At 37.1% G+C, this 18661-nt stretch overlaps 1 pseudogene; it reads right to left on the minus strand.

Annotated features, from left to right (window-relative positions):
- Positions 1-5535: 5535 nt before the first annotated feature.
- Positions 5536-6467, minus strand: LOC138444002 (olfactory receptor 11H4-like; annotated as a pseudogene).
- Between the last annotated feature and the right edge of the window lie 12194 nt (positions 6468-18661).

The raw sequence follows: 18661 nt of genomic DNA on the forward strand, positions 1-18661 counted from the left end.
TCTCTATACATGATTTCTTTAGGAAGCCATCATTTTCCTGGTATGCGTCCCACAAGCTGCACTATTTCACATCATAACTGAGCTCTTGAGGTAACTTGCAGCTGGACATGTCAATTTCTCTAGAATGCAAAACTACATGACTTCATTTTTGCTAGGAATTAAGCCCTAAATATCACTTGTCTGCTCATTATCTTGCTTTTGCCTAATTTAATTTAATAATGAATAGAGAGGTTACTTTAGGTTGTGCTAAGACCAGAAAGATGTTTATCATATTGGCTGATCTAGGATTTGGGACAGAACTATAAACTTGGATAACTTGCTAAAAACCTTCCTAAAACTATTGGTATAGGTTCATTTCTATGTCCTAGAGTTTCCTGGTTAAAGATCAAAATATTTGACTGGGTAAGCCACCATCAATATTTTAAAATCCATAATATATTAACTAAAAGTAGGATAATTGGCTATATTATTAATGTCGTTAAGATACTCACAAAGTTTCATCCTTTTGCAGTTTATACAATCTTCAGAGTGCAAAAGGCTTGACTCTCAGTAGTTCAGCAAACCTGGAGCAAACTCAGAGGATAAATGTTTTATTGCCAAGATAGCTTTGGATATTTGTATTGATTAACAGTATTTTTAGAATGATGACAAAGGTTGCCTCTATAAGCATGACTCATAAACATGAAAATTTAATTTTTGTCCAAGCAGTTTAGTTCAATGGACCACAATTGTAATGACCATATGTATTAAAACTTATAGGAGAGTTATAATTTCAAATATGCTTTCCATAACTATACCTGTATTTGCTAGGCTGCATGCTGTCATTTTGCTTGGAAAATACAGTTACTAGGCTTTCAGCAAAAAATGTTGAATAATGAATTTAAATTATAGCATGTTATTCATTTTTCTTATTCATTTGTGCATTTCATAAATGTTTATTTACTTTTTATTATATTTCTAGCAGTGTGCAAATTCTGGAATAATGGTAAACATAGGAAATAAAATTCATCCCTTTTTGGAATTTATGGTTTGTAAAAACTATCCATATTGTCACCTACATTTGTATAGTCACACTGTATGTGACTGGAGCTTCCTTCAACTGTGTGTTTTACCATATACCCAACTATGTGCCATGCACCTAAAAAAGACATTTATTCCAGTTAGAACTAAACTTAGATAAATCTACATAGTGAATGCAGTAGCATGATAACAAACTTTATTTGACATAAGTGAGATATTTTCAGCTTTTTAAGACAGAAGCCAGTGACATGAGACATGAATTGATTAACTGTATTCATCTACTGGAAAGTTCTTGGCACCAATATGAGATATGTAATTTCAATTCATGGTTTTTGACCTGGAATCAAGTCTCATAAATCTTAACTCCCACTTGGTCATTTGACTTCATAATGTTTATGACCTTTTGATGTTTGTGCTGCAGTGAAATTTTAGTTACTATGGAATATAGGATCAGAGAAACATGTATAAATGAGCTTCACAGATAATTTGGAATCTCTGCATCCATTTCTACTGCCTCCACCTCCAAAGTGTATCTATTATAAGTTCAAATGATGAATTTATTTATTTATTTTGGCTGGCCTGTGTGGCATGTGGGACTTTAGTTCCCCTGACTAGGGATTGAACTTGTGGCTCCCTGCAATGGAAGTGCAGAGTCTTAACCACTGGACCGTCAGGGGAGTCTCTCAAATGATAAATGTAAGTCCACATCTTACTATTCACCTCAAGTGATACAACAAATGAACAGTCAGACAGAAGAGGAGGAAAAAGGAACCTGGGCAGTTCTTTCTGTACGAACTAATAAGGAAGCCAGGTCCTCGTCTATAACTCCAAACACTTGCTTAGGATTTAAGCTACTTTGCTCAGATGAGAACACTTTAAAAATTATAATTGCAAGGATTCTTCTTTCTTTAAATATTTATATTTTAAGGTTAACCTATAGATAAATCCAAAGGACAGAAGAGTCTGCTGGCCTACTTATTTTTTTCAGTTTCTACTCATCACTTGTCACTGGCTGACAACTCCAAAAGAATAACAACCTGCTTTAATTGCTCTAGCTGAAGGTATTTGTCAGTCAAAACTTAACTGACCAATATTAGAAAGAAAGTGATTCAAGACTCAGGCTGCATTCTAACTGAAGGATAGTTAATTCTCCCTCCAGAATATACAAGACATTTGAGCACTATTTTCCTTAAGTGAGTTATATAGTGGGAATTTTGTGATACCAGAGTGAGCCCTTAATGTGAATATTTCACCCAAGAACTCCTTAGGAGTGTGCTGGGAGAAGAAAATTGCAGGCCTTAACACATTGTTCCGATAAAGAACAAGGAGCTAACAGAGTTACGGAAGAATAACGTGCTCTTACAGCAGTGGGCGTACAGGAGGATGCAGGCAGCCTTTCCTTACGTACCTGATGATGTTTCTGTCTCCAAGAGGAGGATGTGAGAGAATTTCTAGCCACAAGGTTGTCCTCATTACCCCATCTAAAAGCTCATTCGTGGATGGATAGGAGCATTTGTGGCTCTAGAGACTCATTTCCTTTAGTATTCTGAACAAGATGAAGTGTATTTTTCATGCTAATGATTATTAAGTTTGCAAGTCCCTCTTGAATAGGATCCATAGTTCCCTAGTGTGCTCATTGGTAGGCACCTGGTTCCTTATGCATGTATCTCTGTGCATCCATCTAATCCTCCCTATATTTGTTTGTATTTCCCCAGTGGTTTAACTAGTGAGATACAGAGGTCTGGATAAATATCCAAGAGAAGCCAGGAAAATTTTCTTTGTGGCGATAACCTTCCTCTAAAGAACTGATCTGAGCGCAGGAAGGGAGGTAGAGAGTGGGACAGGTTAATGAGAGAGGAGATTAAAAAAAAGAGAAAGAGAAAGAAAGAATGTGTGTGCATTTAAGAGTGTGTGTATGTATGTTTGTGTCTGTGATCTTTTTTCCAAAGTACATCCATTTCATTCTTGGTATTTAACCTATAAGGACTTAATTTAAAAAATTATTTGTCTATACAAAGTTACTTAAATTTGTTATATTTGACATACAAGAAAGAATCTCCCTTTTAAATTTTATGGATAATTTGAACATATTTGTTTGAAAAAATTGAGTTTTTGTAAAAGTGGATGTGTGATGTTATTGACTGACACAATATTAGTGAAAATGAAAATTTAGCACTATAAATGGTTCAGAGACAGGAAGTATGATTTCTTTCACTGATATCAGGTTAAGGAGAACAAGCAAGAGGCAAAGAACCTGAGGGGAAGAATTCAATCATAGCAAGAACTCAAGCAGAGAACACTACTGAGTTTATGAGTGAGGATGTATAAGGACAGAACAACGTCTGAAAATGTCCCTGTCCCAGCAGTGTTAACATCACGTGAGAGCCTGTTAAAATACAAATTCTCAGGTCCCACCCCTACCTAGTAAGTCAGAAACTCTCAGTGTGGGGCCCAGAAACCCCCTTTTTGGACAAACCTTTATGTGATTCGGCTGCATGCTGAAGTTTGACAACCACTGTATAGATCATTAAAGATTGGGTTAAGGATAGGTATGTTTGAAGGAGCTTCTAAGTTTGGGAAAGATTTCAGTTGGATCAGGAATTACTTGAGCATGGTTTGGAGAAAGGATTAAGAATGATATTTGTAGGGATAACTGACATCTGAAGCTGAGTTTTAGATAATGTTGTATATAGAAAACCAGGCTTAGAATTTTAGGCGTCTGGGAGACTTTTGAAAGAGACCTGGGATAGGCAGGGAAATGGTGTAAAAGATTATTTAGGCATCATGTGAAAGGGAATGACCTGGGATTAAAAAGGGGGCACTGGGTTTGAATAGAGTTGAACCTAAAGAGAAAGTGGTGGGCTAAGAGATGGAAAGCTAGGACACAGAAAATCAAGGTCCTGGCCTGAGTGCTTTTACTTACTAGCTGTAAGAGCCTGTTGAGTTCATTTCTTCAAATATTAGATACATATCTTCTTTGTGTTCTCCATAGGGCTGACATGAGAATGAAATAATAGGAAAATATTTTGTAAATATCTATATAATCATAATATGATTGTGATTGAAGAGCCTCAGGAGTGGATTCCTAGCTCCATTATCTCTCCAGTTTGTTATGGAAATATCATTCCAGAATTGGAATTTCCTTGTGGAGGGTCTAGGAGGACTTTCCATTCTTCTTGGGCAAACCAGTTCCTTGACTTTTACTCCTCCCCAAATATATATCCCCAAGGTTGCAGATACAAATTCCTTTTAAAAGAAATACAAAGTTTTATTTGACAACTAGAAATAAAGAATTTTTAAAATGCCCATGCCTCTATTTAGTCTGTTGTCAATGAAACAACCATGGTGATGACCCTTTAAAAATATAATGGGAGTCTACTACTCCTTTGCTCAAAACTCTTCTCAGAAAGGCTTTCCATCTCATTCAGAATTTAAAATTCTTACTATGGCTCACAAGGGCCTATACAACTTGGTCCTCTGTATGCTCTCTTTGACTTCATCTTTGATATTTCCTTCTTAATCTCTCTATTCCAACCAAACCAAACTACTTGCTGTTACTGGAACACAATCCTGCCTCAGGATCTTATGGAGAACTTGCCTCCCTTTGCATGGAATGCTCTTCCCTCAGCTATGCACACAGCTCATTCCCTCATCTCCTTCAAGCTTCTGTTTAAATGATACCTTCTCCTGGTGGCCTTCCCTGATGGTCCTATTTAAAATTTCAACCTTTTCTCCCTCACTTCCTATCTCCCTTTCCCTTTCTCCATATTGTTTATCACTTTCCAACATAACTATATTTTTGCTTATTTTATTTTTTTATTGTCTGCCCCTCACTAGAAAATAAACTCCACACATAGAGTGTTTTGACCATTTTGGTCATAGTGTATCTCTAATGCTTATGAAAGTATCTAGAATAAAGTAGATGCTCAATAAATTTTTGTTGAATTGAAAAAATTACTATTTTAAATGATGTTAAAACATAACTTATATAAGTATGAAACTTTCAGTCTGTCCCTAATCTGGAAGATTCTGGATCATGAGGAGCTAAGAGGATAGAAACTTTTTCTATTACTAAATCCTTTGGTTATGTATGCATCAGACATTTAAATTAGATTATTTATTCACTTTAAAGGATCTTGTACTGTCTTAAGAAATGGCTTCACTACACTGATGATGATTCACCTAGGATATCTTCTCTTAGTCTAGCTTTACCTCCTTCCCCTAATAATCAAAAGTTAAACAGTGTGTGAAATAGGACTAATATAGTGCCCTCATATTACTATCTAAGAAGTTATTCATGTTGAAAATATTGTTATTATACTTGGGATGCAATCTGAATCAGCTGTGGTTTAGCTCTGCCAGGTTAGTTGAAGAATAAAACATGGATGGAATCCACTAAAAAAGTCTTCTATACTGTGTGCACTGGAAAATTAACAGCAGTATATGAAGTCTTTTTTAATTAATCTTTTATGCCTGGGCAATGGTTTGCTTGTTCTCATGTAGATCAGTTTATGTTCATTCTATTTTCGGGACTTTCTTCAGTGCAGCCTTCATCCCCTTGTTTCTTAAGCTGTAAATCAGGGGGTTTAAGAAGGGAGTCACCACGGAATAGACAAAAGTTATAATCTTCTGAATTTCAGCTGGGTTATCAGCTGTAGGGCTCACATACATTGCCAAAACAGCCGCAAAGAATAAGCACACCACTGTCAGATGTGATCCGCAAGTAGAAAAGGCCTTCTGTTGGCCTGCTGCTGAAGGGACTTTAAACACAGTAATCAATAAAAGGGTATAGGAGCCGAGGATGCACAGAAGAGTTAGCATGATAATGAGGGAACTCGGGACATAGAAGACAATCTCAGTGACAGGAGCTGGGACACAGGACAGAGCCATCAGTGGGTCCATGTCACACACAAAGTGATTGATGGTGTTGGGCCCACAGAAGGGCAACTGAGAGAGCTGCACGGTGGAGACAGAATAACTGAGGAACCCAAACACCCAGCAAAGAGACAACAAAACAGAGCAGAGTTGATGGGTCATGACGGTTGGGTAGTGCAATGGGCAGCAGATAGCAAGATGCCAATCGTATGCCATGATACAGAGCAAATATGCCTCAGTTGTACCAAGGGAAGTAAAAAAAAAAAACATAACTGGAGGGAACAGCCAACAAAAGAGATGGTTTTTGTTTCTGAGAGGAAATTGATTAGCATACTGGGCACAGTGGAGATAATGTACCAAATTTCAAGGACAGCGAAATTCCCTAGGAGAATATACATTGGAGTATGGAGCCTTTCGTCCCACCTCACAGCGCAAACAATGGTCCCATTTCCCACGATAATAAATATATAGATTCCAAAGAACAGTGAAAAGAGGAAATACTGTAACTCTTTACAACCAGGGAAACCAAGGAGGATAAACTCCGTCACGGTGCTTGCTGCTGAATTGTTCATGAATCCCAGGACTGCACAGAAGACAGAAAATACCAATATATAAGTTGCTTTGTTTCTTGAAAAACTTATAGGAAACCTATGCAAGGTATATATGTTAGCTGCTTTGCAATTAGTTTGGAATAACCCATCTATTAACTCCTATCTTATTTAAAATCCACCAACAAACACATTTCAATAAAATTGGCATAACAATAGAATCTTTATATTACTTGGATTTTGTTTATCAAAGGATTAGGTTAAAAAAATCCTCTCTTCCCTTTGGAAATTTTGAAAACTCAGAAGCACTACCTTCTGTGACAAGAAGAAGGTTATCAGTTTGTATTAGATTCATTTGTATTATTGTTTAGGGCCCAACATACGATATCATATAGTATTTGTATTTCTCTGTCTGGCTTCTTTTACTACGCATAATATTCTCTAGGTCCACTAACATTGCTGCAAGTGGCAATATTTCATTCTTTTTTATGGCTGAGTTATATTCCATTACATATATGCATACAGGTAATATATGGGCTTCTCTGGTGGCTCAGATAGTAAAGAATCTGCCTGAAATGCAGGAGACCTGGTTTCAATCCCTGGGTTGGGAAGATCCCTTGGAAAAGGGAATGGCTACACACTCCAGTGTTCTTGCCTAGAGAATCCCATGGATAGAGGAGTCTGGCAGGCTACAATCCATAGGATTGCAAAAGAGTTGGACATGACTGAGCAACTAACACACATGCACACATAGATATACACACACACATATATCTCACATATCTGTTGGTGGGTACTTGTATAAACTGTTTTTTTGACTTCATATATTTTGTATTTTTTCCATGTCCAAATTATAACTCTGCAACATAAGTTCAGTGGCTGCCTTATTTTCTGTAGATTTTATCAACTCCTTAATGATAGACTTTGAGTTTTAGTGTTTTATGACTCTGATGCTGGGAGGGATTGGGGGCAGGAGGAAAAGGGGACAGCAGAGGATGAGATGGCTGGATGGCATCACTGACTTAATGGCCGTGAGTCTGAGTGAACTCCAGGAGTTGGCGATGGACAGGGAGGCCTGGCATGCTGCGATTCATGGGGTCGCAAAGAGTCGGACACGACTGAGCGACTGAACTGAACTGAACTGAACTGAACTGGACTGAGGTAGCTACATCAGCTTTTTTTTAAAAGATTTTCATAGTATGTGTTTTCCATTTTTTACTTTTAACATATCTGTATGATGGAAAAAAATTCATATATTGAGGTATAGGCACATTATTCTAGCTTATACACAATTTGGCTTGAACTTTATGCTAACTAGAACAGTCTGTCTTACGACCTGTCAAATATGGGTTGTACATCTGCTTTAACCATTAAAGAAAAGAATAGATTTTTAAGTCAAAATGAAGTAACTGTGGTTTAGGCATTCAAAATGGAGCTGGGTGGCCATTGTGGATATGGTTTCAGACATGTTCCTGAATCTAAGAATTTGAATTTTGTTGTTGTTGTTGTTTGCTTGTTTTAACTGTATGGGACTCAAAGACACCACCAGCTGTTCTCAAAATAGCATCTGCTAGCAGCAATCAGCCTGTAATGGAAGAACTGCAACCGTGTCTTTGTAGGTGGATTGCTAAACATTTATTACACATGATACTGGAAGCGAATGTTCCCCCTTAACACAGAGACACACACACACTCATTGGTGTTAGTTACACATTTTGTCTACATTATATGAATGTTTGTATACTATGTGTAATTATTTAGAAATATTTTTTAACATCTAACGTAGAAAGTAATAAAATAGTATGATCCTAACTCTACAATCTCGGAGAAGGCAATGGCACCCCAGTCCAGTACTCTTGCCTGGAAAATCCCATGGATGGAGGAGCCTGCAAGGCTGCAGTCCATGGGGTCGCTAAGAGTCAGACACGACTGAGCGACTTCGCGTTCACTTTTCGCTTTCATGTGTTGGAGAAGGAAATGGCAACCCACTCCAGTGTTCTTGCCTGGAGAATCCCAGGGACAGAGGAGCCTGGTGGGCTGCCGTCTATGGGGTCACACAGAGTCGGACACGACTGAAGTGATTTAGCAGCAGCAGCAGCAGCAACTCTACAATAGTCCTTCATAAGATATTAATAGCATGAATAAAATTAATTTATTAAAATAGAACTCATAGTATTTTACTTTTTTGTGAAATATGACTTTCATAGTTCACTGATTTTAAGAAGAAATTAGTTGAAAAAAATGGACAGTTTCAGAGTTCTAAGAGTTACAAGTTTTTCAAATTACAAAAATTTCAAGTAATACTTGGTTTAAAATTACAGGGAGCAGTAAGAGGATTTGGAGGAATATGGATTTTCAATGAGTTTTTCACACTGTAACTGATTCTTTTAATTTTTCCTAGTGAGCTAATTTCAGAATTTGGATGGAAACTAAATGCCGAATTTATTTTAGCAACCTTAAAGTTTTACTTTAGAATGTATCATATATTCTATCAGAATTGTGAATTAGGAGGATTGATTAATTGGGGATTTGAGATAAGATTCCTGGAAATTGAGAAAACCCCAGAAGTGTAATCTAGATTACCATCCATCTTGCTGTCCTGTACTCAAACTTAACAGTCAAGGTAAAATATTGTAGATTGGGAAGTATTGACTTTAATAGTTTTTGCTTTGATTGTCATAAAATTTATAGAATGACTGAGCTTGTCATCAGCTTCTAGCAGCTGACCTCACAAGTATAGGTGAAGAAAAAGATACATGGAGTTCACTATCCATTTTATTTTATTCTTGTTTTAAGTGGTGATACTTCTTTACATCAAAACATTGATTTAACATAAAATAACTTTCAGTGTTTTAAACTAATTTAAGTATGTTAGTGTCTCTGATTAGCCATTTTGGAATCTTTTTTCAAGTGAAATATTTCTAAGGTGATTTAACCTCCTTGTGTATATTTGACTTGAGTTACACTTTTCAGCGTTTTCTCTGGTTTGTCCCCGAACCACCACCGTTTAGAATGATTTGATCAAGTAGTCGAATCAGTGTTATAAAAATAAGTCTTCACCGAATTCTTGCTAAAGTTACAAAACTTTTAAATGTGTAGTCTGTCTATTGTAGTTTCATTTATCAGACTTTATGATGATTTTGAGATTTAGTTTTTAATATCATCTAGCAACCTAGGAAACAAGTACATATGGTTGCTTATGCCTTTTTTTTTTCAGGTGTTCAGAGTGTTTTATTTCTACCCTCAATGTTAACAACAGACATAAACATTTTGCTCTGAATTATGGTTTAGTCATGATACAGAGTTTCTCAAGTTTTTTCCCTTTTTCTGCAGCTAGCTTCTGACCACACCTTCTGTACTCTTCATAATAACTTATTTAACTTTGGAACCCAGTAGTTTAACAGTCAAGTGTAGCATTCAACTTCTTATAATTAAACATTTAATTGGTTTGTAACATTTAAAGCATAGTTTGCCAGTTTAAAGCTTTTATGACTTAGTAAGTGTAATGGTAAACTTATGTGAAAATGGATTCAGAGGTTTCTTTTGGAGTATGTTGAAATATCAAGATTATGTTTATTGGCTTTAAATTGATTTCTTGAAAATTAAAGATCTTAAAGTTTAGAGACATAATACTAGTTGGAATATGTGCTTTGCATCCTTTTGAACAAAAGATCTATTAAAACATGGTCTGAGGTTTAGAGGAGAGAGAAACATTGGAAGACTTCTATTTAATATTAAGGAACTTGTCTCGCTTTGAGAGATGGGACCAATTACTGGTAGTCATTTAGGAAAGGTCAGGCCTGTGTCTGTCTGGCTCTGTTTTTAATCTCTGTAGAATGACCTTCACTTCAAAACAGGTGGTAAATGAAAAGTGCATTTGTATGAAAAACATGGAAAACCTTTTCCTGGAAAACTTGTCACAGTTTTCAGTGACAAACTTGGTTATGTCATTAGGTATAATTGAATTTGTTATATAAGAAAAAAGCCAGGTGTATAGATTTTGTTTGATAAGTAGTATATACCTGAGAAGTAGGTTTGATAAATTTGTGACGTTCTAAAGGATTTCAAAGCATTTTTGAAAGCTTGAGAGTAATGTTACTGAGAGTAATGTATAATGGCATTTTCTTGACATAGGTATGTATAAGTGCACTCCTAACCTTGAAAAGGGATGGTTAATAGATATTCTTATGAGTATAGGTGCTTAAACTTGTCTTGGCAAAGAGTTTTTCCTTCTTCAGATTAAAACAGTACTTGAGTTAACGAACTGGCGTTATCTGTTGAACACAGATGGCCCTTCTTGGTCTCTTACAAAGAGGAAATAAACTCAAAGTGACTCTAAAAAGATAGAATATAAGGGAGATAAAATTTAGATATGAGGAGCTTCCTGTTACTTTTACTTACTTTAGGTTACCAACGCAGTGAGAAGTAAAACAATTGGTAGAACTTAATAGTATTTAGTCTGTAGGCTGCCCCGCTCTTGTGTGTGTGCTCAGTGCTCAGTGCTGTCTGACTCTATGCGACCCCGTGGACTGCCGCCTGCCAGACTGCTCTGTCCATGGAGATTTCCTGGCAAGAATACTGGAGTGGGCTGTCATTTTCTACTTTCCAGGCAGGAGGCCCAACAAAATAGACAAAATCCTTGCCCGCAGAGATCTTATGTTCTGATAACAAACTCTTCCTTAGGTTACAGCTGTGCTCCCTTCATGGGTGACTTGAATTATGAGTGGGATTTGGCATGTGTGATGTTTTCTACACTTTGCTTAGAAGCTGTAATTAGAACTGTACTATTTTTAACAAGAGAGAAAGAAGAGGAGGTTTTCTATGACTGGACAAAAACTGGAATATGAAAAGAAGAAATAGGACGAGGGAAATAGTGTTGTACCTAAGATTAAAATGTGAGGCAAAGATTAAAAAAAAGAGAGATTCCTACATTAGGCATGTGGGAAGCTGGGGAAAACACCATTTACTGTCTAATCTTGGATAGAGGAGTTCTTGGACAGGAAAATGGGAGAAAAGATGGAATAGTGGGAGAAGGGTAAACAGGGCTTTTAACAAGTCTGGTTTAAGTAACTTGGGATGTTCCTATAAAATATATGTTATTTGTGTTTAGAAAAGATCCTTTTCCTTTTTTGTGTGAACATAGTTGAAAGATTAGTCGTTGGCCAGTAGTGTCTGAGAAGGCAATGGCACCCCACCCTAGTACTCTTGCCTGGCAAATCCCATGGACAGAGGAGCCTGGAAGGCTGCAGTCCATGGGGTTGCTGAGGGTCGGACATGACTGAACGACTTCACTTTTACTTTTCACTTTCATGCATTGGAGAAGGAAATGGCAACCCACTCCAGTGTTCTTGCCTGGAGAATCCCAGGGACAGGGGAGCCTGGTGGGCTGCCGTCTATGGGGTCGCACAGAGTCGGACATGACTGAAGTGACTTAGCAATAGCAGCAGCAATCCTTGTTTAACAAACACTGTTATTTCTTGCCAGATCTAATCCTAAACCCTGACAAACAACTTACATAACTTTGCAGTTTTTGGCTATGTAAGCTTCTCCCATTTTGTAGGCCACTGCAACACAGTTCAAGAGCTTATTGAATCTGTGTCTCCTGGGTTATAATCTTTGGTTTGGCACAGATCAAACTCTTTTCTATTTCTGTTGTTTATTGCTTATTTCTGTTAACACACATATTTACATTTAAAATATGTTTTCTATAAGCAGCATAGAGTTAGACCTAATTTTACTCAATCTAGCAATTTTTCTTTTAACAACAGTATTTGTTTCACTTATGTTAAATGTAATTTCTGAAACAAAGGAGATTAAGTCTCTTGACTGCTATTTTCTTTCTATTATTCCCATCAATACTTTTTAAAAACAACTTTATTGAGATATGGTCTATATACCTAAATTCATCCTTGTAAGTGTACAATTTAATGACTCTTTTAGTAAATTTATCAAGTTGTACAATCATCACTATAATCAAGGTTTAAAACATTTGTATCATCCTACAATAAGATCCCTCTTTATGTTTTCTTTGTTTCTTATTCCTTGTTAACCAAGAATTCCAGGAACAGAGACCTGGTTGAGACCAAAAAAAATGCTTTTTTGAGGGTTTGTTAAGACAGCAGCCCAGCAGGCACAAATTCAAAAAAGCGCTTGAATTGTGTTCACTGGATTACAAAATGAGGAAAGCTTAGGGAGGCAAAAAGTGTGGGGTTACACAGGTTGTTTGTCAAGAATTAGAAGAAGTGAGGGTGCTTATTTCATAAAGATTGATTGGGGTTTGAAATGATAACACAGTTGTGAAATGGGTGGGGGACACTTTGAAACTGCAAGCTTGTAGCTAGAATTTGCTATCAGATGTTGTTTTGAACTTGACTAGTGATGTCCTTGAGTTTGATACAGGTCAGAAAGTTCAAGCTCTCACCTCTTTAGTTTATTCTTAAGTATTTTGTTGTTGTTATTGCTGTTGTGCATGGGATTGTTTTCTTAATTTCCTATTTGCATAGTTATTTGTATAGAAATGCAACTGATTTTTGCATGTTGACTTTATATCCTGAAACTATACTGAGTTCACTTATTAGTTCTAACAGGTTTGTTTGGTTGTTGCTCAGTAGTTAGGATTTTTTGCATATATGACCATGTCATCTCTAAACAGAGATGATTTTACTTCTTTCCAATTTGGATGCTTTTTATTTCTTTTTCTTGTCTAATTGCTCTGACTAGGACTTCCTGTACTATGTTGAATAGAAGTGGTGAGAGTGGGCATCCTTGCCTTGTATCAGATCTCTGAGGGAAAGATTTCAGGTTTATTATGGTTAGCTATGGAATTTTCATATATGACCTTTGTTGTGTCAAGATAAGTCCTTTCTATACCTATTTTAGTGAGAGTATTTTTTTTTATCATGAATGGATGCTGAATTTTGGCAAACGCTTTTTTTGCATCTAGAGATGGTCATGGAGAAAGGAATGGCAACCCACTCCAGTATTATTGCCTAGAAAATTCCATGAATAGAGTAGCCTGGAGGGCTACAGTCTATGGTGTCCTAAAGAGTTGGACTGGAGGTGGAAATGGCACCCCACTCCAGTATTCTTGCCTGGAGAATCCCATGGACAGAGGAGCCTGGCAGGCTACAGTCTATGGGGTCGCAAGAGTCAGACATGACTGAGCGACTAAGCATAGCACAGAGGTCATGTGGCTCTTTTTCTGTTAGTATAGGTTATCATATTGATTGATTGCACATGTTGAATCATCTCTGCATCCCAGAGATAAATCCTACCTGGTCATTTTGATGATCCTTTTAATATACTGTTAAATTCAGTTTGTTAGCATTTTGCATTGGGAGTGGCCTGTAATTTTCCTTTCTTGTAGTGTCTTTGTCTGTTGTTGGCATCTGCATGATACTGGCTCCATAAAATTAGATTGAAAGTGTTCCTTGTTTTCCTAACATATGTATTCAACCCTGCGGCTGCCGCTGCCGCTGCTAAGTCACTTCAGTCGTGTCCGACTCTGTGCGACCCCATAGATGGCAGCCCACCAGGCTCCTCCATCCATGGGGTTTTCCAGGCAAGAGTACTGGAGTGGGGTGCCATTGCCTTCTCTGGTATTCAACCCTATTAGGGCAAATTTCCTTTGAGAAATGCCTGACTTTCCTTCACAGTCCTAATGTGTGATGCCAGACCCTCAGGAAGACATGCTTTCCACTGAACAAATGTGTAGGAAACAAAGGTTGCCCTGTTAGGCAAATGAGTTTTTTAGGTGGGGCTTCTCTCACTGAAAAGTGTGTCTGCTTGAGGGTCTGAAATTATGAATTAGCCTGAGAAAGGAGATCAGACATTTTTCAAAGGAAATCTGCCCCAGCAGGGCTAAATGCACATGCCACATTAAACGGATTTCACCCAGTCTTTTGTTATAAACATTATCTTATATATTCTCAGTCTCAATAGGTAACCATGTGTTTATTTTTAGGTAACTTCTCTTTCCTGTAAGGACGCTCTGTGTGTGTTGGGCGGGGGGGGCATTTATCTCTGTTAGTGTTAGGTACACTGTTTAGTGATCATATAAAATGAGAACTGGCCCCTGAATTCAGATTAGTATCCTGGAATTTAAATTAGATGAGAGCTGGAAGTCCCTTAGAGATTTTCAGTGCTTGTTTTACCAACAATTTCGGGAAGAGGAAACTACAAGAATCTATTGGGTTCCAGATTTCTGGGGGCAATAATATCCTTTACTCTGAACATATCTGTGTAGTAGTTTGCTTTCCATTTCAAGTATTTATTAATACCACTGTGTGCTGGTCACTTTGTTAGGTATTTTGGAAACCCATACAACCTTCCCCTCAAGGAGATGAGAATACAGTGCATAAAACTGCTTGTTGTTGTTCAGTCGCCAAGTATTGTCTGACTCTTTGCGACCCCATGAACTGCAGCACGCCAGGCTTCCCTGTCCTTCACTATCTCCCTGAGTTTGCACAATATCCATTGAGTTTGCACATATCCATTGAGTTTGCACAATATCCATTGAGTTTGCACAATATCCATTGAGTTTGCACATATCCATTGAGTCAGTGTTGCCATCCAACCATTTCATCCTCTGTTGCCTCCTTCTCTTCCTGCTCTCAATCTTTCCCAGCATCAGGGTCTTTTCCAATGAGTGTCAAAATATTGGAGTTTCAGCTTCAGCACCAGCCCTTCCAATGAATATTCAGGTTTCATTTCTTTAGGATTGACTGGTTTGATTTCCTTGCAGCCCAAAGGACTCTCAAGAGTCTTCCCTAGCACCAGTTTGAAAGCATCAATTCTTCGGCGGTCAGCCTTCTTAATGGTACAACTCTCACATCCATACATGACTACTGGAAAAACCGTAGCTTTCACTGTGTAGACCTTTGTTGGCAAAGTGTGTTTCTGCTTTTTAATACACTGTCTAAGTTTGTCTTAGCTTTTCTTCCAAGCAAATGTCTTTTAATTTCATGGCTGCAGTCACCATCCACACTGATTTTGGAGACCAAAAAAATGAAATCTGACACTGTTTCCACATTTTCCCCATCTATCTGCCTTGAAGTAATAGGATCAGATGCTATGACCTTCATTTTTTGAATGTTGAGTTTTAAACCAGCTTTTTCACTCTCCTTTTTCACATTCCTCAAGAGGCTCTTTACTTCCTCTTCGCTTTCTGCCATTAGGGTGGTGTCATCTGCATATCTGAGGTTGTTCATATTTCTCCCAGCAATCTTGATTACAGCTTGTGATTCATCCAGCCCAGCATTTCGCCTGATGTACTCTGCATATAAGTTAAATAAACAGGATGACAATATACAGCCTTGACATACTCCTTTCCCAGTTTAGAACCAGTCTGTTATTCCATGTCCAGTTCTTTTTTTTTTTTTTTTTTAGTTTTTTATTTTTTAAATTTTAAAATCTTTAATTCTTACAGGTTTCTCAGAAGTCAGGACAGGTGATCTGGTATTCCCATCTCATTAAGAATATTCCACATTTTGTTGTGATCTACACAGTCAAAGGCTTTAGAGTAGTCAATGAAGCAGAAGTACATGTTTTGTGGGTTTTTTTTGGAATTCCCTTGATTTTTTGGTGATATAGCTTATGTTAGCAGTTTGATTTCTGGTTCCTCTGCCTTTTCTAAATCCAGCTTGTACATCTGAAAGTTCTTGGCTCACATACTGCTGATAGTGTACTAAAACTGCGGATGGTATACTAACACACTGAATTCTAAAAACAAGATAAAGCAGTTTATAACTAAGTGTAGTAGAATCTCCTTCCCTTTTTCTTTTCCATCTCATTCAGTTCTTTCTTTGTATCTTTTGTAGCATTTCCAAAAGGTGGACATAGATAGGAAAACAGAATTTAGAAGTAATTCTGGAAGATTAAAAAAATAAAAGGGTGCATTCTTTCAACAGTATATCATATAAGATGAAGAAATTCGGGAGGGAGAGAACAGTCTGATAATTCCATAACTGCCTGAGTGTAGTTGAATGAGTAATGGCACTCTGGATGCTTACTTCTGGGTGCTAGGGAACACCTCCATTACATGGGTCCTGTTCAAAATCCTGAGAGAGAGTGTGAAGAAGAAGGAATAGCAAAGATGAAAGAGGTTCATAGGTTTCAGAGGGGAAATGAGATGAAATCTACTTGGTAAAAAAGCAGATATTGTGAATTAGAACATTGAGATAATCTTTCCGGATAAGTAGTGTTTGACGGGTATGGAGAAATGAAAAATCATTCTAGTTGAAGAAATCATAAACAAGTGATCACAACTGGAAAAGGTGTGAGTTATATTTGGGGAATTATAAGTGGACCAAGTTGACTGGAGTAGAGGTCTGTATATGTGGCCAACATATAACTGCCATTTGATAAATATTGATCCAAATATTAGAAGATAAAAGCTATAATGTAGAGACATGTATTAATACCTTCAGTGTTATTTAGGAGTATTTTAAGTTGAAAATAATTTTTCCTAAAATAGAAGGGAAAATTGCTGTAAAAATTCAGGGAAGTCTCATAGATTCTAAGAGGGAACACAGTGAGGCCTCTGGAGTGAGTCATAACTAGGGACTTGGAAGGTACACAGGCTTCCTTTTTTACTATCACTGCTCTCTTTTTTGTGCTTTCTCTCCCTTAGGCCCTTTCTAGAGTAATACATTCTCTGCTTCTCAGTCCATGTGGTAGAATACGATTGATGTTATAGCTCCTACCACTCTAATCTCCTTTCTAGTACTTGTGGGCTAATTAAATTGGACTAACCTCCTTGAGGAAAAATGATAAAAATATTGGATAAGATTTTACCAAATCTTTGTAAAGGCACCAAAGTACTAATATGATAACAAGAGACTAATAAGCCAGAATCTAAGGAAAAGATGAAATCTGAGAGGTAAGGAAAGCATTAATCTTTGTAGCTCTTAAGACATTTGCTAATTACTGCAAAATTGGGTTATAGTTTTGGCAGCACCTTTGGGTGGGAGAAAAAGGAAGGGCAGATGTCAAGGTTCAGCACCCAGGAAAAGTGGAAATTCACTAAGATACTCTTCCAAATATTAAGTTGGGACCCCAAAGAGCTATGCCCACAAGATAAGAATGAATAAGAAATTAACCTTTCATTTACAGTAACTGTTGTGGAGCTCAGCAGAAATCAGCTGAGCTTAGAAAGGGAAAATAAAAAGAAGAGCTTTCAACTTTTACTGGGAAGCTAGGACCACAGGTATGCTTTTTCTCTGATTTGCAGTTTGGCCTTACATCATCTTGGGGGCACAAGGAATGTCTGACCATGAACCTTTTTTAGAGTCCTTTTGGGCTGGTAATGGTTCAGGTACATATGTGAAACAAAAGCTATGTAATTTTTTTTGTTCCAGGGAGAAACTTTCATCTTGACCTCAAAATTCACTGCTTATAATTTTGCAAAGATATTGAGCAGTATACATTCAAAGATGAACAGTTACACAGGAAACAATTCGACATGAGTAAGAATCAACTATAAGCAACAGATAGCATAATACAGATTATCATAGATATTAAAACAATATAATTGCTATGTTTAAAGAGATTTTTAAAAAGCTGGCAGATATCTGCAAATAATATGAAGTTATAGAATTTGGCTTAGCAGTTTTGAAAAAGAAGCAAAACGTCTAAAATTGAAAATTACAATTTATAATTACAGTTGACTCAGTGGGTAGATTTAACAGCTGGTTAAATACAGCAGTAGTTGATTGTGAGTATGGAGACAAAAAGACAGTAAATATGAAAGAGAGGTTAAGCGATGAAGGACAGGGTGTGAAGGTCTAATATATATTTAATTCATTTCATGAATGGAGAAAGAAAAGTAGAGGAAAAAAAAAACTTAAAAAGATAATGGATGAGAATTTTCCAGAATGGAAGAAAAGCAATAATCTATAGATTTAAGAAATCCCAAACCCAAGAACCTGACACCTTCATCACTGGACAAATATGGGACTTCCCTGTGGAATTATTAACTCCTGGATTAGAGGAGTAAAGAAGATTATTTACACCTCTAAACTGAAATCTTCTCTGGATGCATCTGATTGGTGGGGCTAGGTCACATCCTCACTCTCAGCTGCCAGGTGGGAAAGCAAGTTTTCTAGGACAATCTTACTAATAATATTGAAATTACAAAAAAGTAAGGAAAATGTTTTAAAAATGTTGAATGAAAAAAAAATGTTGGACACACTCATATGACAAAGGCCTGCTGCTGCTGC

Source organism: Ovis canadensis, chromosome 7, assembly GCF_042477335.2.
Source record: "Ovis canadensis isolate MfBH-ARS-UI-01 breed Bighorn chromosome 7, ARS-UI_OviCan_v2, whole genome shotgun sequence".
Taxonomy (NCBI): domain Eukaryota; kingdom Metazoa; phylum Chordata; class Mammalia; order Artiodactyla; family Bovidae; genus Ovis; species Ovis canadensis.